The 19,999-nt window shown below is 38.7% G+C and overlaps 1 protein-coding gene and 1 long non-coding RNA gene across 3 annotated transcripts in view; one reads left to right on the forward strand and one right to left on the reverse strand.

Annotated features, from left to right (window-relative positions):
• The window catches only part of LOC119910711 (neuronal PAS domain-containing protein 3), a 659,826-nt gene that overhangs the window by 266,900 nt on the left and 372,927 nt on the right, over positions 1 to 19,999 (forward strand). The gene's annotated exons all lie outside the window — the stretch shown is intronic.
• Positions 15,946 to 19,999, reverse strand: part of LOC119910717 — a 102,211-nt gene continuing 98,157 nt past the window's right edge. Inside the window, exon 6 of the long non-coding RNA XR_005445689.1 lies at positions 15,946 to 16,002. This is a non-coding gene — a long non-coding RNA (uncharacterized LOC119910717). The remainder of the gene's footprint in view (positions 16,003 to 19,999) is intronic.

Raw genomic sequence — 19,999 nt, forward strand, 5'->3', positions numbered from 1 at the left:
TCAAAGTCAAGGAAAAGTGTTTAGGAAAGGACAGAGGATGGATTTTTTTTTACCATTACAATGTTTGTATTTAATGTGGACAAAGGATGACACTCTGTTGTTGATGACTGCATCTTCCTCTTCACCATTTCTCCTGTCCTAAGACTCACTCCAGTTTCTGTGGTACATTCGGTTCCATCACCTGGGTTTATCCTCATGAAGAATCTTTAGGGAAGAGAAAATTTCTTTTTCAACAACAAATATTTTCCATTCTTATGTAAAGTTAGTATTTACAGCAAAAATTTGTCATTTTCTGTGGGTTTTTCTCCTGTGGCATCCCGCAAGGCTCAATTCTAGGCCCTCTTCTCTTTTCCACTTGGCTCAATACTTAGGAAACATGGCATCTCTTTCCATTGTTATGCAGATGACAGCCAGATCTATGTACCTTTGAGTAAGGATGACACTCTCAGACCATTGTTTGCATTTGTAGAGGACATAAAGGCTTGGATGGCTCTCAACTTCTTAAGTTTTAATGAAAACAAAACGTAGGTGATGGTTTTTAACGGCACCCTTGGGACTCACTCCTCTCCTCACCTCGATCTAGGCCCCCCAGCTCAGAATATCACGCCAACCGTCACTGACCTAGAAGTCAAAATTGATGCAGATATGAAACCGGATAAACATGTTGGGTTAGTGATTAAATCTAGTTTCTTTCAATTAAGACAGCTGGCTAAGCTGAAACTGATTCTTTCTAAGCAGAATTTTGAGACCGTTATACACGCCTTTTTGACTACTAAACTAGATTACTGCAATGCACTTTTCATTGGGATGAGTGGATCGTCTCTCGCCCGTCTCCAGATGGTGCAAAACGCTGCAGCCCGTCTTCTAACAGGAACACATAAATATGAACACATCTCCCCAGTTCTACGCTCACTCCATTGGCTACCCATACAATTTAGGATAGATTTTAAACTTATTTTACTGACTTTTAAATCCTTGAATGGCCTTGCCCCCTCCTTATTTATCTGAGCTGCTTCATCCTTATACACCCACCTGTTCGCTCAGGTCAGTTGACAAACTTCTCCTGAGAGTGCCTAAAACCCCTCGCAAACTTAAAGGGGACCGTGCTTTTGCGGTAGCAGCTCCGAAATTGTGGAATGCCATTCATCTTACCATTAGACAGGCTTCCTCACTGTCTGATTTTAAACCTTGTCTTAAAACCCATCTCTTCCATCTGGCTTTTGACCTTTGAGGATGACACTTGGAGGAACTAATTTGTTAGTATTTAACGGTATACATTATATAACCTGTAAATTGATGTTTGCTTTTTTTAATCTTTGTACAGCACTTTGTGCAACTTCGTGATTGCTGTTAAAGTTCTCTGTAAATAAATTTTGATTGAATGTAAGGAAAACTACTTAATGTTAATTTTTACATCTTGAGGGTAATGAGATATTTTAATTTGTTTTCTATTCTATTGTGTCACACTACAATAAAACATGAACATGTAACATATTCACATTTATGTTAGTTGTAAGATGAACTGCATATTTAGAATAGGCCTATGTTAGTTATAAGCTACAACAAATAAGTGTACAACAAATGAATGCTAAAACTAGAAATGTGCCTAGCTATCACTAGTTTAATTAGTTTGCAATAATAATGCAATTAATCGAACTGACTTACAACTCTCCTTACATTAGCTAGCTTAATATCGATGTGAGCTAAACATTGCTCTGGACATAATACATTTGATTTTAAAACTCAAAGAGTCTTCTTTAAAATTAAACATCAACTCTGTTCACTTTGACAAAGTTAACGTTAAGCTAGTTTGAGTGCACAGACAATAACTATCTTTTTTTCAATTTCAATTTCATACTTTTGAATTCACTTTTCTGTTTTGTTTTTATCTTGGGTTTGTCGTCAGTAGTTCTCTGTCTTCACCACAGGTTAACTTCCACTGGTGTTGTCTTAGTTGTGTGTGCCTGAGCTTCCACCCAGGTGGTGGTGAAAGAAAGACAAAACTACTGATGCATCTGTGCCAAAACGGCAGTTAGGGAAAATATAGTAACATGTATGTTACTGTAACCATATACAGAGGTTTACTATAATTTTAAAATTTGAAACATCAGATTTTTTAATTACAGTGAACCGCTGTATATGGTGTCTGACGTCACCTAAAATTCCCATAATGCAATGGAAATTACAGTTATTTACTGGAAAGAGGATATACAGTATTATACTGGGTGATATGTGGTTAATAACTGTAGAAATTACAGCTAAGGAGAAGAATAACTGGACTGTTACTCAGTGGTCCAAAGTCTTTTTAGGTGAAAGTAAATTCTGCATTTCATTTGGAAATCCAGGTCCCAGAGTCTGGAGGACGAGTGGAGAGGCACAGAATCCAAGTAGCTTTAAGTCCAGTGTGAAGTTTTCACAGTCAGTGATCATTTGGGTGCCATGTGATCTGCTGGTGTTGGTCCACTGTGTTTTAAGTCCAGAGTCAATGCAGCGTCTACCAGGAGACTTTAAATCACTTCATGCTTCCAACTGCTGACGAGCTTTATGGAGATGCTGATTTCCTTTGAAGCAGGACTTGGCACCTGCCCACAGGGCCAAAACCACTAGCACCTGGTTTGCTGACCACGGTGTTACTGAGGTTTATTGGCCAGCCAGCTCACCTGACCTGAACCCCATAGAGAATTTATAGAGTATTGTCAAGAGGAAAGTGCGAGACACCAGACCAACAAAACAGACGAGCTGAAAGCCGCTATCAAAGCACCCTGGGATTCTATAACAACTCAGCAGTGTCACAGGCTGATTGTGTCCATGCTACACTGCATTGATGGAGTTTTTTGTGCATAAGAGAGTGCATAAATTAACCTTTTTCAGAACTTTTCAGAAGGTTGACATTTTTGAATTATTCATAACTTTATTCTATATAATATAATATTTTGAAATATGGATTTTTGATTTCCATGAACTGTAAGCTGTAATCATCGAGATAAAAACAAAAAAAAGGCCTGAAATATTTTACTTTATATGTAATGAATCTGGAGTATATGAAAGTTTCACTTTTTGACTTAAATTACAGGAAAAAATTAACTTTTTCACAATTGAGATGCTCCTGTATGTCCTGGAGTCTGGTGAAGCGTGCTCGGACTAAAGCCCCTTTCACTCTCTTCTAGAGGAAGGAGTTGAGCTCCTGTCTTTTAGAGAGTAAAAGATTGTTATTTTGCTGATCTGAAACATTCCCAGGTCTCTAATCTCATCCTCTAACTCCTGCACAGCACTCTTGATGTTAACTATGACAATAGTTGTGTATTCCTGACAAAACACTCTAATTTGAGCCTTTCCTACCTCCCACCTCTGAGTCAGGGAAAGAAAAACACATTTCAAAGATCTCCAGTAAGCCCAAAACTATTTTAAATTAACATCGTGTAATAATTTATCATTAAAATGTCAAACACGATTGTGGTTTTCCAGTGGAAGAAAGAGTCAGCTCCATAAAAACAAAACAATGGTCTGTAAAAGGAATTGGGATGATCTGTCAGGCTGCAGCGGCCTACAGAAACAGCCAGGTGGGCTTGGTCAGGCGGCTGCTCCTGTGGGCGCACACTTGTCTGCCCTCCATCAGCGCAGAGTACATCCCTGGCGGACATCATGTACTCTGTCAGTAAAAGAACCAGATACATAAAACCTGTCTAGTCTAGCTGCACTTACTCTACCATCTGATATTTTGTGATATAAGTGTCCTGCCTAGCTGAATGTTCCCCGGTCAAAAAGAAGTGCTCTTAAAGGCACTGAAAATATAATTCACATATTATATATGTTATATATTATTATTATTATTATATACACTTGTTATATTATATACATTCACTTATAATACATTTATACACCTAACATGCTTACTACAAGTACATTAAAGATATATTCTCCTGAGCTTTAACATACTTCTATATATGTATGTATGTATACTTTGAATAGATTGGTAATAAATATATACTTAATTAAACTTTTAATAAATATCTGTAACGGGTGTGGTTAGGGGAGTGTGAAGGACGACTCCAGATGGCTTCTTTTTACAATTTATTGGCTCTTGCAGAACACAATGCACATATTAATTTCCTTCTGGCTTCCTCTTACTGCACCTCTGCTTCCCTCAGCGGTACAAAACGAGACTGAGGGAGATGAGCACTACGGAAGCTTAGGAGGTACAAAAGGGATAGTGTGCAGCTAAGGACATTTCCACAGGAAAAAATAGCAAAAATAAAGATAAATAAAAACAACTCAATGAGATAAAATTCACAAATATTCAATAAAATCATTAAATGATAGATAAAATCCACAGATGCAAATTTGAAAATAACAATTATCAAAGGGCATTTTTAACTACGTTACATATGTTTAAATAAAAGCATATTTTTCACAACATTTTAGTCTATTATTAAAAATATATTTATTTAACTCTTGGTAAATACTATTTAGGTGTACTTTGTGGAAGTACATTGTTAAACAATTTAAAGTGGGTTAAAAATATATTTATGCCAAACATGAAAGTTAACGTGAGTTACAGTTGCACCTAGCTAAGCAAGCTAGCTAGCTCCGCACAGGGCCGTTAGCTCCGGCGTATCATCACTTCCGGGCACTTCCTGGTTGCAAAAACTCGACATGGCGCCGACCTATCGGCCAAACTCGAGGCTTCAAAATGGTGGTCCACAAACCAAATCAGAATCAAGGTTTTCAAATCGATGACCCAATCACACAGCGTGAAAGTCTGCTTCACTAAGTTAAGGTGTGAACTGTTGTTGAGAGAGGGAAGCTATTTCTGGCCAGAAATCATTTTGTTTCTCAGGTTTCCTTTGTTTTACTTTACCGACACGATGTGTCGACGCAGAGACGTCTTTCTTGGTAAGTTAATTATTGTTAGCAAGACAGCACAATTGTGTAAGTCAACTAAAGCTGAGCTCACTCTGGGTTTGGAAATAATTTCCTTGATGGATAGCTCTGGTGTACATCAGCTAATGCTAGCACGTGGATTAATATATTTATTAGCTAACGTTAGTTAGCATTTTAATAGCTTCATAATCGAGACAGCAACTTTCGTCCGCCTTAAACAGTGTTGGGAGTAACGCGTTACAAAAGAAACGCAATTAACGTTACAGTAATGTAACGTTATTGCTTTTTGCTGTAAGGCAGTTTTTAATGTTACTAACATTTTGGTAACAGTCAACTATATCAGTAACCTGTTGCTGGAATTTGATGCATGACATTTTAACAAGGCAGGACTGTGAATGTGTGTGTGAGTCCTCAATTCTGCTTTTGCACTGTTAAAATGACCAGTGAGGTCTTTATCACAGTAATAAATGCAACTAATGTGTTGCTGTCTGTGTGCTAAAGGTTCACATTTTTATAGTCTACCTTAATGCTCACATGTCCGTGTTTACAGGAAGTTATTGGTCACTGTAATCATTATTCCTGCCCATAGTCTGTAAAGACATCACACAGTTGTCATTTTTGTATAAGTTCATTCTAAAGTTTAGCTGAAGCTACTGTGAATCATCAGCTAAGCATCTGTGTTAGACTATTCAAAAGTGGATATCTTCTAAAGGTACACTGTTTTTTTTTAGAGACTTCTCTTCACTGCAACCATGGAGGGGGAATTATTACAGTGACCAATAACTCAGTTATAACCACAGTCTATGGTTGTAACAGCAATGTTAAAGTGTACACGCTTATGTGAGAATTGTTTTAAGACACGCTTGAAATAATGTTTTTGTGCTGCAATGCCTGACCACACGATATTATAGCATGTGATGTTATATAAAATACTGCTCAACTTTATGTCCATTTGTGTGGTCATAGATCCTGTATTCAACTTTTAAAAGTTGAACCTACCCTTTGCCAACTTTAACCAACTTAATGCTAAAGCCAGAGTTGGAATTTCCTGCCTTAGCTCAAGAAAATTAAATAAAGAATAATAATAAAGATTTGCTACAAATATAGAATTACAGTGTTTATAATGATACGCAAATGAAGAACTAAACTAGGTGGAAGTACTGGTCTAACTGAATATTTATTATATCTCATTTGCAACTGCATTTCTTTTCTTTTATAGCTTCCTGGGATCGTTGCCTCACTGCGATTGGCTTAGAGGCCACGAAAACCTCAAAGGACCAGCTGGACCCTCACAAGCTCAGTGTGTCTGGCTCCTGCACACCATCACTGTTTTTGCTCTCACTACATGTCAACGGGGTCAGACTAAATACACAAATATTCTTGTGAAAAAAGAATTTTATTTAAAATATTGTTATACATTACATTCATACATACAAGTATTTGGCTACTTTTTTACTTCACAAATTGACTGCTGTGTTAGAGGAGCCAGCTTTGTGCGCTCTCTTGATTTAAACTCTTGGGATTATGCCTGAGAACACAAAACAGATGGCTCTCACAAGATGTTTACAAATGTGTTTATGATTATTTTTCGTTCTTCTGTGACTTATGTCACTTTCAAAAACCTATGTCATTGTCAGAGAGAAGAGAAGAACAGGATCTATAATTATAAGTCGTTTTGGAGTCATTACTCCTAATTGATGACTCCAGCGACGTCCATGATTGTGATGCTGCAAAGATGGCGCTGTTGTTCCGCACGAAGATAGCTCTGTCTAATTCACCCAAAAATCGTTCAGTCACCCTGTTCCACGCTCTCGGTCAGATGTAAGTCAAAAAACTAGCCCGCTATATATACAACTGACTGCTAAAGCCACTCACAAACATCCGTTTTTAGAGAATAACACTGGACATCCCGAATACACAAACCCCCCTTTTCACACCTGTCTTCACCTTTTGGTAATCGACCCCCACCACCGCTAATAGAGGATAAGGCCGGACACGCCCTAATACAAACACCCATTTTCCCCCCATCTCTTTGTTGTTCAACCTCACTATGACCCCCAATTTTTTCTTTTTATTATTTTTTTGTTTTTATTAATTTTTTTAAAATTAATTTTTGATTAATTCATTTTTTTTATTAATCGCATGACAGCTAAAGACAGTTCAGTCAGGACGCTCATCAATGTTTTAACTGTTTGTTGTTAAAGTAGTTTTCAACAGGATTCAATAAGCACCTCTTTGTTTTATGTCCTAATAAAGAGTCAACTGTCTGTTCCTGTGAGCCTCGTGTGTTTCTGAAGTTTATCTGGTCATCATTAGGGGGTAAAACCTGCAGAGCTCTGCTGCTGTTGTTAACCACATTCGCACCACAACATTTCCCCTTTACATCACTGAAAAACTAAAATAACTGCAAAGATAAAATAAGGAACCAGCAACTTCCACTGGAAGTGTTTCAGCAGCTGAGTGTGTAGCCTGCCTGCAGTGTTGCCAATTTTGTCACTGAAATAAGGGAGAAAAAGTGGCCTGCTGCAGCAGTGCTGGTATATTTTTGTGTGAATATACAGTGTATTGTTTTAAGCAATTTGTCATAATGATAGCTAATCTCTTGATTAAATATTTGATAGGTTTAATAATTGTTATTTACAGCAGGTACCTTTAACACAGACCTTTAATTAGACCACTAGCCTACCTGTTACCTTTACTATTTGTCTAATACGAAACACTTGTGACTCTTGCTGCTCTGACAGAGATCACAGCTCTAACAGTGGACAGATGATGCAGCTGTGCAACAAGTCATATAATGGATGTCGCTTTAAAATGACGGCTCAGACGAAAGGACATCTCATTTCGTTAAATGCCTGTTTCCTCGACTCCTCTCTCCTCGATGGTTGCAACTCACAACATCACCACTAGATGCCAGTTTTTACACGGATTGATACGAAATTGAAGACTTTACTCACCTACTGCCATCTCCTCCAACATCGGCAGATTGTTGGTCACCTCCCGCTGTCGGTGGTGAACACCTGGATTTCTCCGTCGTTCCAGCGCTGAGCTACGAGGTATACTCTTGGGGCAGCCATCTAGCTGTCCCGGTCTGGTTTTGCCTCAAGCCGATACCTCTGCAGTTGGTAGATAGCTGTCAGCTGCCTCCAGCCAGTCCTCCGTACCTCATGCATTCCATGATATGGACCATCTTCTCGCTGTGCCTGACAGTCTTCCATCTCTGTGTTTGGCTAATGGCTAGCTCCAGGCTAACACTTTCAGCAACCGGCATGAAGCTCAAGTACTCTATCCCACAGCTGCTAAATCTCAACAACCGCTCCATTGGTCATATAATTAGAATATCATCAAAAAGTTGATTTATTTCAGTAATTCCATTCAAAAAGTGAAACTTGGATATTATATTTATTCATTCCACACAGACTGATATATTTCAAATGTTTATTTCATTTAATTGTGATGATTAAAACTGACAACTAATGAAAATCCCAAATTCAGTATCTCTGAAAATTAGAATATTACTTAAGACTAATACAAAAAAAGGATTTTTAGAAATGTTGGCCAACTGAAAGTATGAACATGAAAAGTATGAGCATATACAGCACTCAATACTTAGTTGGGGCCCCTTTTGCCTGAATTACTGCAGCAATGCGGTGTGGCATGGAGTCCATCAGTCTGTGGCACTGCTCAGGTGTTATGAGAGCCCAGGTTGCTCTGATAGTGGCCTTCAGCTCTTCTGCATTGTTGGTCTGGCGTATCTCATCTTCCTCTTCACAATACCCCATAGACTTTCTATAGGGTTAAGGTCAGGTGAGTTTGCTGGCCAATGAAGAACAGGGATACCATGGTCCTTAAACCAGGTACTGGTAGCTTTGGCACTGTGTGCAGGTGCCAAGTCCTGTTGGAAAATGAAATCTGCATCTCCATAAAGTTGGTCAGCAGCAGGAAGCATGAAGTGCTCTAAAACTTCCTGGTAGACGGCTGCGTTGACCTTGGACCTCAGAAAACACAGTGGACCAACACCAGCAGATGACATGGCACCCAAACCATCACTGACTGTGGAAACTTTACACTGGACTTCAAGCAACGTGGATTCTGTGCCTCTCCTCTCTTCCTCCAGACTCTGGGACCTTGATTTCCAAAGGAAATGCAAAATTTACTTTCATCTGAGAACATAACTTTGGACCACTCAGCAGCAGTCCAGTCCTATTTGTCTTTAGCCCAGGCGAGACACTTCGGACGCTGTGTCTTGTTAAGAGTGGCTTGACACAAGGAATGCGACAGCTGAAACCCATGTCTTGCATACGTCTGTGCGTGGTGGTTCTTGAAGCACTGACTCCAGCTGCAGTCCACTCTTTGTGAATCTCCCCCACATTTTTGAATGGGTTTTGTTTCACAATCCTCTCCAGGGTGCAGTTATCACTATTGCTTGTACACTTTCTTCTACCACATCTTTTCCTTCCCTTCGCCTCTATTACTGTGCTTGGACACAGAGCTCTGTGAACAGCCAGCCTCTTTAGCAATGACCTTTTGTGTCTTGTGTCTCTCCTTGTGCAAGGTGTCAATGGTCATCTTTTGGACAGCTGTCAAGTCAGCAGTCTTCCCCATGATTGTGTAGCCAACAGAACTAGACTGAGAAACCATTTAAAGGCCTTTGCAGGTGTTTTGAGTTAATTAGCTGATTAGAGTGTGGCACCAGGTCTCTTCAATATTGAACCTTTTTACAATATTCAAATTTTCTGAGATACTGATTTTGGGATTTTCATTAGTTGTCAGTTATAATCATCAAAATTAAAAGGAATGAACACCTGAAATATATCAGTCTGTGTGAAATGAATGTATACATTATACAAGTTTCACTTTTTGAATGGAATTACTGAAATAAATCAACTTTTGATGATATTCTAATTATACGACCAGCACCTGTATAACCTAGTTGTATCAACATATGTTTTTAGTCAACAACTGACCATCAAATCCATAGACTGTAGAGACTGTATATAAAGGTCAAATCAGATACTATTTAAACAATATTTACTGTCAGTTTTCACATAAAACTGAAGGGATGATAAATAATAACTACTCTAATAATACATTCTAAATTTAAGTAATATAAAGGCTGCATTTAAAAAATTTTTATTGTAAATGTGCATCTTGAAATAAATTAATTTGATTTGTTGCTCAATTTCAGATAAAATAAAATAAAAACTAGCTTTGAGTGATTAAAGTTCAGTCTCAACCAATTTCATAATTAACACTCAGCACATCTTAACAAATGCACAGCTTTAATGCCTCCTCTTTTCTTTCATTCCCTCTTATATGGCTACCACTTCCCTACTTTCTCTTGTTCAGTGAGAAACGTGAGCTCTACCTTGCATTGGTGATAAATGACACATTCTGGTTTTGAACGGCCCGTGCAACACATTCTCATTCCCGACTCGTCACATTTGACACTTGGTCGAATCCTTTTGGCTTTGCCTTAACTTTACATGTTCAAACTATCTCAACAGCAAAATGTCTCACTGTAATTATGCGGATGCCCCCAATCTCATCCAATCAAACAACACAAATGTGTCACAATATACAATATAGAAATACACCCAAAGTGAAGCGAGAATGCACAAAAATCTAGTAACTCAGGCCACTTGTTGACCACCTACTCTGACCAGCTATGAATGTTAATACATTTCACACGTCTTAAACTAATCTGCTGCAACATTGTGGATGCTTTACGTCCAAGCAGTTAAAGACAGTTCAGACAGGAAGCATCTCGATGTTTGAACTGTTTGTTGCAACCACGGTCAGTGACCCCAAAACCTTCCAGGGGTTGAAGTTTTCAATAGGATTCAATAAGCGCCTCTTTGTCCTAATAAAGTATCAACTGTCTGTTCCTGTGAGACTTGTGTGTTTCTGATGTTTATCTGATTATCATTAGAGGGTAAAACCATTTGTGACTTATTATGCAGTTTTTCCTTTTGCACTCATTACATTTTACACTCACCCATGAACTCATGACAGTCCTGATAATACTGATTATCACGTTTGCCTTGAAGTTTATGTTTATGTTTAGTTGGTACAATAAAACCGTTAAGCTTATGTCTGCATGAGCTTCCTCTCTTTGTTACAAGCAGGAGCCAACTTTTAACACTCCTGATCAGCAATATGAGATGCAGCAATCAGAGTTAACAATGTGTCCAGTCCCACTGTGTGATGTGACAATGACGTGTTTCACCTCCTAAAAGCAGAAGAGGAAGTTGAAGGTTAGTTAAGATAAACTTTTTTTAGATAGTGTTCATTAGAAAACAGACAGGATCCATGGTGATGGTTAACAGCACACATGAACAGACAAGTGAAGAGTCAAACTCTGGAAAGCTGGCGTTTCCCAGGGATGGTGCATGGTGCCGTGGGAAACAAAAGAGAGAGAGAACGGGCGGAGTTGGCAGCAGTCTTAAATACATCTCAGCCAGGCTGAACAGGTGAGCCACATCTCCTGACGACCCTGGCCTTGGTTCCACCGATAGACAGCCTGGAACTCACAAACACCAAACCAGCACAACACAACAGACACGGGTCGTCACAAGAGTTTGGGACTCTGTCAGTCACTGTGGATGAGAGAAAACTACATTTCAAAAATGTAAAAGTGAAAATTATAAGAGAGTTTTTGGCTGTTTGGACATCGACAAGAAATTCAGAGAGACTGAAATCTAAAACAGACTAAAAGTCACTATGAGGAAGTGACATCATCCTAACCACAGGAAGTAGCTGCAGTGTCTCTCTACTAAAGCACTAGTTTAGAAACTCAGACAGTTCTGAGCACGAGAACAAGAGACAGAAGAAGGAGAGACTCAGAGAATCATGATGGTTGAGTTCAAATGGATTTCTTTATTTCTTACAGCGGTGCTTCAGTTTACAGGTAAGAATACATATATCACATATATAAATGGAAGGCACATTGTAAAAAATAACTTGATCAATATTATTAAAGATTCTTTATTAGCTACATTTGATTTAACTAAGAAAACCAAATCTGTTGTTTCTAATGTGCTGAGTTTAGTGAACTCTTGGAAACTAAGGATAAAGAAATAATCGTCACTAACTATGAACATAACAGACATTTTCTCATTTCACTTTATTTTTCATCATTTTCTCAACAGCAGCAGCTGGAAAACTTCCCTCTCCTTCACTGTCAGAGTTGGAGATGACGTCACTTTGCCTTGTGAAAATGTGATAGACGGTCAGCAAAACTGTGAAAATACTACATGGATCTTTGATGGTTCAGGAAACACAGCAGCAGTAGAGCTGGTTAAACTTGGACAGATTGGTGAAAACACCAAATCTAAATCAGACAGACTGAGTGTTACAGAGAACTGTTCTCTGGTTATAAAGAAGGTCACAGTCGAGGATGTTGGACGTTATGACTGTCAGCAGTTCAAATCAGGACAACAACAAGCTCCAGACTCTCTGGTTTATCTGTCTGTTATTATCAGTGAGTATTTCCATCATAATGTTTTCAGCTCAAACTGTCTTGTTAGAACAATATACTGAAACATTACAATAATTATGATCACAGTGATGAAGTTAACTTTACTCTTGTTTTTGTCTTTCTCTTACAATATCTCTGACAACTAAATCAACAACAACAGGTCCAACAACAATGACTACTAAACCTACAACAACAACTAAACCTACAACAACAACTAAACCTACAACAACAACTAAACCTACAACAACGACAACAACTAAACCTACAACAACGACAACAACTAAACCTACAACAACAACTAAACCTACAACAACGACAACAACTAAACCTACAACAACGACAACAACTAAACCTACAACAACGACAACAACTAAACCTACAACAACGACAACAACTAAACCTACAACAACGACAACAACTAAACCTACAACAACAACAACGACAACTACACCTACAACAACAACTAAACCTACAACAACAACAACGACAACTAAACCTACAACGACAACTAAACCTACAACAACGACAACAACTAAACCTACAACAACAACGACAACAACTACACCTACAACAACAACTAAACCTACAACTAAACCTATAACGACAACTAAACCTACAACAACAACAACTAAACCTACAACAACAACAACAACAACAACTAAACCTACAACAACAACAACAACGACAACAACTAAACCTACAACAACAACTACAACAACGACAACAACTAAACCTACAACAACAACTACAACAACGACAACAACAACAACAACTAAACCTACAACAACAACTACAACAACAACGACAACAACTAAACCAACAACAACGATAACTAAAACAACAACAACAACTGAAAACACCTCAAAATCCGTTACAGCCACAACAACCAAAGATCCTTCAACAAAACAAGGTAGTAACTCATCTTTCTCTTGAGCCTGTCTGTCTTCCTGTCTGTCTCTTTCTCTCTTCATACTAAACTTCCTTATTTACTTTTTATTAGAGTCATTAGAGTTTTGTTGGCATTTTAATGGCAAAAGACAACTTTTCTTTAATTAAGTCACTTTTTGGAAAGACAAAACTGGCCGTTCATCATAGTATGAAAAAGAAAATAGGAAGTGATAAAAATTATTATTGTTTTATTGATCATTGATTCTCTCTCTCAATTTTCAGTTTTCAATTTCAAAATGGCTTTATTAGCACAACAGAATAATGTTCATACTACCAAAGCAACAGTAATACAATAAAAGAAAACACACCAACAAACATTATGACTATAATAACAATAATAACATTGTCGCTATAGTAACGGTATGATGATTTCATATTTGTGTTCCTCTGGTTGTCTTCAGGTTTTGGCATGTACGTGTATATTTAGCTGCAATTATTTCACATCTTTGTGTTTCACCTAGTAGGTATGGAAGTTTTCCTTTATAGGTTTCAGTAATTTGTAGTTTTCTCTTAGATCTTTGTGTTTTTCACATGTTGTGAGGAAGTGTTGTTCATTTTCTATTTCCTGTGATGTACAAAGTGAGCAGATCCTTTCCTCTGTCAGAAGAAGGTTTGGCTCTATGGCTAGGTTATGATCACTGAGTCTGTACATGGTCAAGGTTCTCCGTAGTTTGTTTGCTGGGTATGTTAGTGAGGTATTTTGCTAATGTAATGCTTCTGTTTAAGGCCAAATAACACTGGAGTTTGTTCTGATTCTGAGTGTTTTTCTGCCAATGTGTGATGTATTTTTCTTTATGTGTATTTGCTATTCGGTCTAGAGTGATCGTGTGTCTGTTGTCCTGAGGATCTGTGAGGCTCGAGGGAGTGTAGCCTCAAAATTAACTGTTTTAGGGAACTCCAATCTGGCTTTGTCTCCTGGCAGGTCAGGGCTTTGTGGTATTTGGGTTGCTTGATTTTAGATGGTTGTAGAATTTGGTAGCTCTTTTTTGGATTCTGATTATCAGTGGGTATTGGTCTAGTTCTGCTCTGCAGACGTTGTTTGGGGTTTTTCTTTCTACATACAAAATGCTCTTACAGAATTCTGTATGAAAAGATTCAGTTGGGAGTTTCTCCCATTTTTCAAAATCTAGACCTGTGAGTGGACCCCATATTTACCTCCCATAAAGGACAATTGTTTGAAAAGATCGATGTGAAAATCTTTAGTCATATCTAAATTAGTATGTAAATTTATATTTCTTGATGACGTAGACATTGCTTTGTCCCTCTTTCACAGCCATGTTGAAGTTTCCTGTTGTGCTCATGTTTAAGCCCAGATATGTGTAATTTTTGTGATGCATTGTCATGCAGGATAAGTGTCCTTCTTTATGTCGGGGATAGGAGGACTAAGTCATCTGCACATAGAAGGCATTTAATCTGTGTGTCGTGCAGTGTAAGGCCAGGTGCTGGAGATTTTTCTAGAGATTTTTCTAGTGTTTTTGCAAATTTGTCAACATGTACGGTATATTGGAGAGAGTTGGACTCAAATTACAACCCTGGCGTAAGCCACGCGCTTGTGAATCATATTCTGCATGTTTATTACCAATTTCCACCAAACATTTGTTATTTGTATAGATTGACTTTATGATGTCATATGTTTTCCCTCCAACACCACTCTCAAGCTGTTTTTAGAATAAACCATCTCTCTCTCTCAGCCGTGGGTGGAGATATTCTCTTATTCAGTCAAATGTGTTCACACAAATAAAATACCAAATAAGATGATTTTAATTCTCTTTCCAGATTTGCTGCTCAAGGTGTCTCTGGGAGTTGCCGCCCTGTTAATAGTTGTTATTGTTGCTCTCATCATATGGAAGAAAACTAAAGGTGAGAGCAACCACAGATATTATAAACAAGAAGTTTTGATGAACCTGGATTTTTATTGTTGAAGCTAAAGTCGACTCTCTTTTGTCTCTTCAGGAAAAAAAACCCAGATGGATGAAAACACTGTGAGTTTTACGGCTGAGTAATCAAATGTTTCTACAGTTATGACAGAGCTGAATCAGCTGCTCTCTGACAGAGTCATCCAAATCTAAACAGCCTTCACAGAGCCAGTGTTTGACCACATGGAAGTAGACTCTGTTTGTTTGTTGTTTTCAGGGACGGAGCTTAAACCCTGCAGTGAGTCCAGAAAGCAGTCAGGACACGGTGAGATCTCACACTACACCCAGGACAAAGTTACACTCACTGTTTTTAGATTTGTTGTTCAAAATGTAGCTCTATGAGACACACAGTGACTCTTGAATCTAAGTTCTTTCTGCAAGAGAAGAAGTGGGGAGTCTGATGATGCAGCTGGACGACACCAGAACAGACCAGAACACAATCAAGTCCACATGTTACTGAGCAGCCATTATGTTGTCTTCTCTGTGTAGGCTGATCCTGAAGATGGTGTTTCCTACGCCTCCATCAGCTACACCAGGAAGACCAACAGTAAAGGCCGGGTAAGCTGTCTGATTGGTTCTAGTGATGATGGCAGTGAATGAAAACACTTCTCTCATTTAATGTTGTGTAATTTCTGTGTTGTGCTGTTTGTCTCTTTTCCAGGTTCTGGGTAAAGATGGCGATGATGAAGATGATGCAGTGACCTACAGCAGCGTGAAAGCTTCCTCTTCTTCTGCTGGAGCCTCAGCTGATCCCAGCGACCTCTACGCCACCGTCAACTAACCAAACAAATAAGAGACCACAGTGTAGTTACAGCTCATATCATTACAGGTCATTTACACTGAGAACTGATAAATGTTTTATTATTTGAATTATTTTAGGATAATATATGGGACATTTAGCTTGATGAACTTGCTGTCGGGCACTTTAATGTGCTAGTGCTGTGTTGTAGTTAGTATTAGTTTTTACTGTTATTTCTGTATCAGCTGTTATTGTTTGATATGCAGTCATTTTAACACCTATATCTCTGTTCAGGTTATTGTTTATGTTCTGGTATGAAAGTAATTAAATGTCAATCAGAAGCAGAAAGGTGGGTCAGCGAAAAGACGGTAAACAGCTTCGATTCAGCTGTAGGCTACATGTTACCGACCAGCTTGGTAACATGGCCTGGAGCAAGAGTTTCATAGTGGTGAGTTATTAATCTGTAACAAAAGTATCTTTCATCCATAAAGTTATAACTGAGCTCTGTCTCTACATCACAGTAACAACTTTATGTCCATTGACTGCTTGGAGGGTAGCTAGTGTTTGGAAGGGAGAGAGCTGTGTGCTGCAGCCCACTGTTTTTCCACCGGCGTTTTTGAGGGTGTGTTGGACTAGTCGACACGTATTTTCTTGTGACATCACAAGAAAGGGAAGAAAAGGCTGGACGATCTGTTTTCAGACTGTTCAGAGCAGAGTTTTCTGTGGGAGATGGGAACTCCCTCTGGGCTGGACTTTTTCACTTTGCAAACCTGTTACATGCACAAAAAAAAAGATATAACTCAATAAAGGAGAGGGGAAAAGCCAAAAAACATAATACCACCTCTTTAACTTCCTCTTCATCTTTTTAGAATGTGAAACATTATTGTCACAAATAAAAGGCAATATAAAGACAAAGGTCAGTTTTACTTGAAACAGGCAGGCAGGGTCAGAACACCAGGTAATAATGCTGCATTTGACACATGAAGTTGGATTTTGTTCCTAGTCGGAAATTTCAACTGGAACGCCGCCTTAAGGAGGCAGAGTGTTACACACTTCTCTGCGCTTCCATTTCAGCTTTTACCAAAACTCCATAGTGACGGCGTCTGCCCCCAAGCAGATGCTGAAAACAGTAGAAGTATTGGCTCCGACACTGTGGAACGCTCTTTCTTTAGACTTACGTTCCTCAGTCTCTTCACGCCTTTAAAAAGCAGCAGCAGACTCTTTTCTTCAAACTGCCCTTTGTCTCGCCTCGTGCTGTTTAGTGTTTGTAAGTCACTTTTACTATAATAAACCAGACCACCATCTTTCTCTGACCTTAACCAGCTGCTGCCAGAGTCTAAGTCAAGTTTAATAATACTGAAAGCAGATGTTGTATTTTGCAAGATTGAAGAACAAATCAGGGAACATTTTACTGTTACGTTCAATATCAAAATTTTTGTGACTTTACTTTTTTACAGTGTGTTACCAGAAACTAAATCCAGTCTGTGTTACGTTTCCTTCAACATGTGTTTACTGTGGCACATTAGTTGTAAACAAACTTAATTTCTAGGAGACAAGTTAGAGCAGTGAGAATGGACATTTTGTGAGTATAAACCTTGAAATGAATAATATCTGCATCTTCATACGTTCAAACAGGAATCTTTCAAGAAGGTGAGAAGAGAAGATGTAAATGTCACAAAGACACAACTAGTTATTTAAGCAGAGTGTTTTTATCTGCTTTAAAACACGTCTGGTTGTTAGACCGGTTCAGAAGCAGCTCTGCATGACGACTGTTGGAGCCTTTAGATCTTTTTTACAGCAGACATGTTTAATTGTCAGGACTCTGAAACTGAAGCAGCTAAATGGAATCCAGCTATCATTATTTTTTATTTAAATCTGTGTTTTTCCTGCTGTACCGTGTCAAAATGTCTTCTGTGGAAAAACCTGTTATGTGGGTTTTGTTCAGGTTAGTATTGAATCTGGATATTTTCCCCTTCAGGCCAGTAGGGGCTGATTAATGTTATTGTGCAGATCCTGACTGTGACATAATATAATGCACCTGTGAGTTGTTTCTAGATCGAGGAAAGTTTCATCAACTGCAACAAGTCAACCTTCAAGTTCTCTGCATCTCGTACTGCTGCAGGTTAGTTTCTGTCTACTGAAGCTATCAAATATCAACAAGCCAGTAGGACCGTTTGCTGAAAATAGTCCATAACTAATGCACAATTTCCTCCTAAGTCCGTGTGTGAAGTATAATTCATCTGCAGTTGTTCACATTGTATGATGAAAAGAGCCAGTTTAGGGGGTATTTCCTAATTTCATTGTCCTACTTGCGCTAATGCAAATGTTTTGTTGTTTTGCTGTATGCCATTAATTGTGTGGCCTGTTTTATTTTCTATGGTTTTGTCCATTATATATGTTTTATGTATGTATATATGTATGTATGGGTTTTTGTTGTTGTTTTTTATTACGTCTTTTTCTGTATAACTTGTCCAGCACTTTGGTCAACTCTGGTTGTTTTTAAATGTGCTTTATAAATAAACTTGACATGACTTGACTTGAATACCTTGTCTGTGGTCCGCTGGCAGAACACCGGCTGCTTTCTGATTAAATACAGTCGTGCTGTTGCCGAGGCGACATAAGTTTAATTTTACGGTGGACGGACGGTAACATTACAGAGTTGATGTTTCCTTTAGCTTGAAATAATCACATACTTTGGACACTTTCTTCTTCATCCCTGGGTTTGCAAAGTGGGGGAAGAGAGAGAAAATAGCTCTCTCTTCCCCCACTTTGCAAACAGCGGCATCATAATGACGCCGTGTTCACAGCGTAAGCGTGATGTGCGACAGTAATAAATGTCCGTGTGAAACACTGTGCTGTATAGTTATATCGATTAAACGAAGCATCGATGCATTTTATTAATCAATGAATCATTTCAGCCCTAGTTCAGGGTCTGCTGACTCAACTGTGAACTCAGTTTCAAAACATCAACAGTAAACTGGGAGGAACATTTTGGATTTGGGGTACCACATAAACACTCCCTCTCTGGTCAGTCAGCTGGAGGAACATGTGACAGTTTGGGGTAGCCTCCTTTTGGTTTAATATACTTTATTTATTTTCTTTGACTTTAATTATTCAGTTAATTTCCTTCAGCATGTCCTTTACCACAAAAACACTTCCTCTCTCAGTGGCAGAAACAGGTAACAGTAACTGTAAAAGTCATTTGGTTTAATGTTTATTATTTGTTTATTGTTTATTAATGTTTATTATTATTTCCTGCCACCAGGGGGAGCCATGGCGCTGTCACTTTGGCTGCACCAGAGTTGATTTAATCAACTCTGAAAGGAGAATTATTGTATTTTGTTTGGTATTTACACTTTTCCTGCATCAGTTGTGAAAATCTTTATTTTCTGCAGCCAGTTCAGAACACAGCAGCTGGATTTCAGCTTCATTTAACAGGAACATTACATTTACTCATTTTGCAGAAGCTTTTATCCAAAGCAACAACAACATACAAGCATCAACAGAGCATCAAATACAGCACGAGAACTACAACTGACAATACATGGAAGAGCTAATAGCAAATATCGCATCAATGGGCTAAATAAGGGAAAGAAGTTAGAGTTAACAAAAAGTGCAATCCTTACAGGATAATTGTGGGGGACAGAAGAAGAAGAGCACAGGAAGTGCATGTTAAAGGTTAGAGGTTTTATAAGAGGAAGTGTTTCTGCAGAGTTTTCAGGGGCTTCTTGAAGTTAGAGAGGGACGCCCCTGCTCTGATGGCGTGTGGTAGCTCGTTCCACCATCGTGGTGTCACAGATGAGAACAGACAGGACTGGGATTGCTTTGTGTAGGAAGGGATGGCAGAGCCAGGCGGCGTTCGTTGGAGGAGCGCAGCAGCCGAGTAGGAATGTAAACTTGTATTATGGAGTTTAGGTAGATGGGTGCAGACCCAGTAGTAGCTCTGTATGCAGCATTAGGGGCTTGAATTTGATGCAGGAGGCCACGGGGAGCCAGTGGAGGTCACTCAGTAATGCAGTGACATGAGTCCTTTTG

Source organism: Micropterus salmoides, unplaced genomic scaffold, assembly GCF_014851395.1.
Source record: "Micropterus salmoides isolate LMB-PRFRI ecotype aquatic unplaced genomic scaffold, ASM1485139v1 Ms_hic_scaffold_19, whole genome shotgun sequence".
Lineage (NCBI taxonomy): Eukaryota > Metazoa > Chordata > Actinopteri > Centrarchiformes > Centrarchidae > Micropterus > Micropterus salmoides.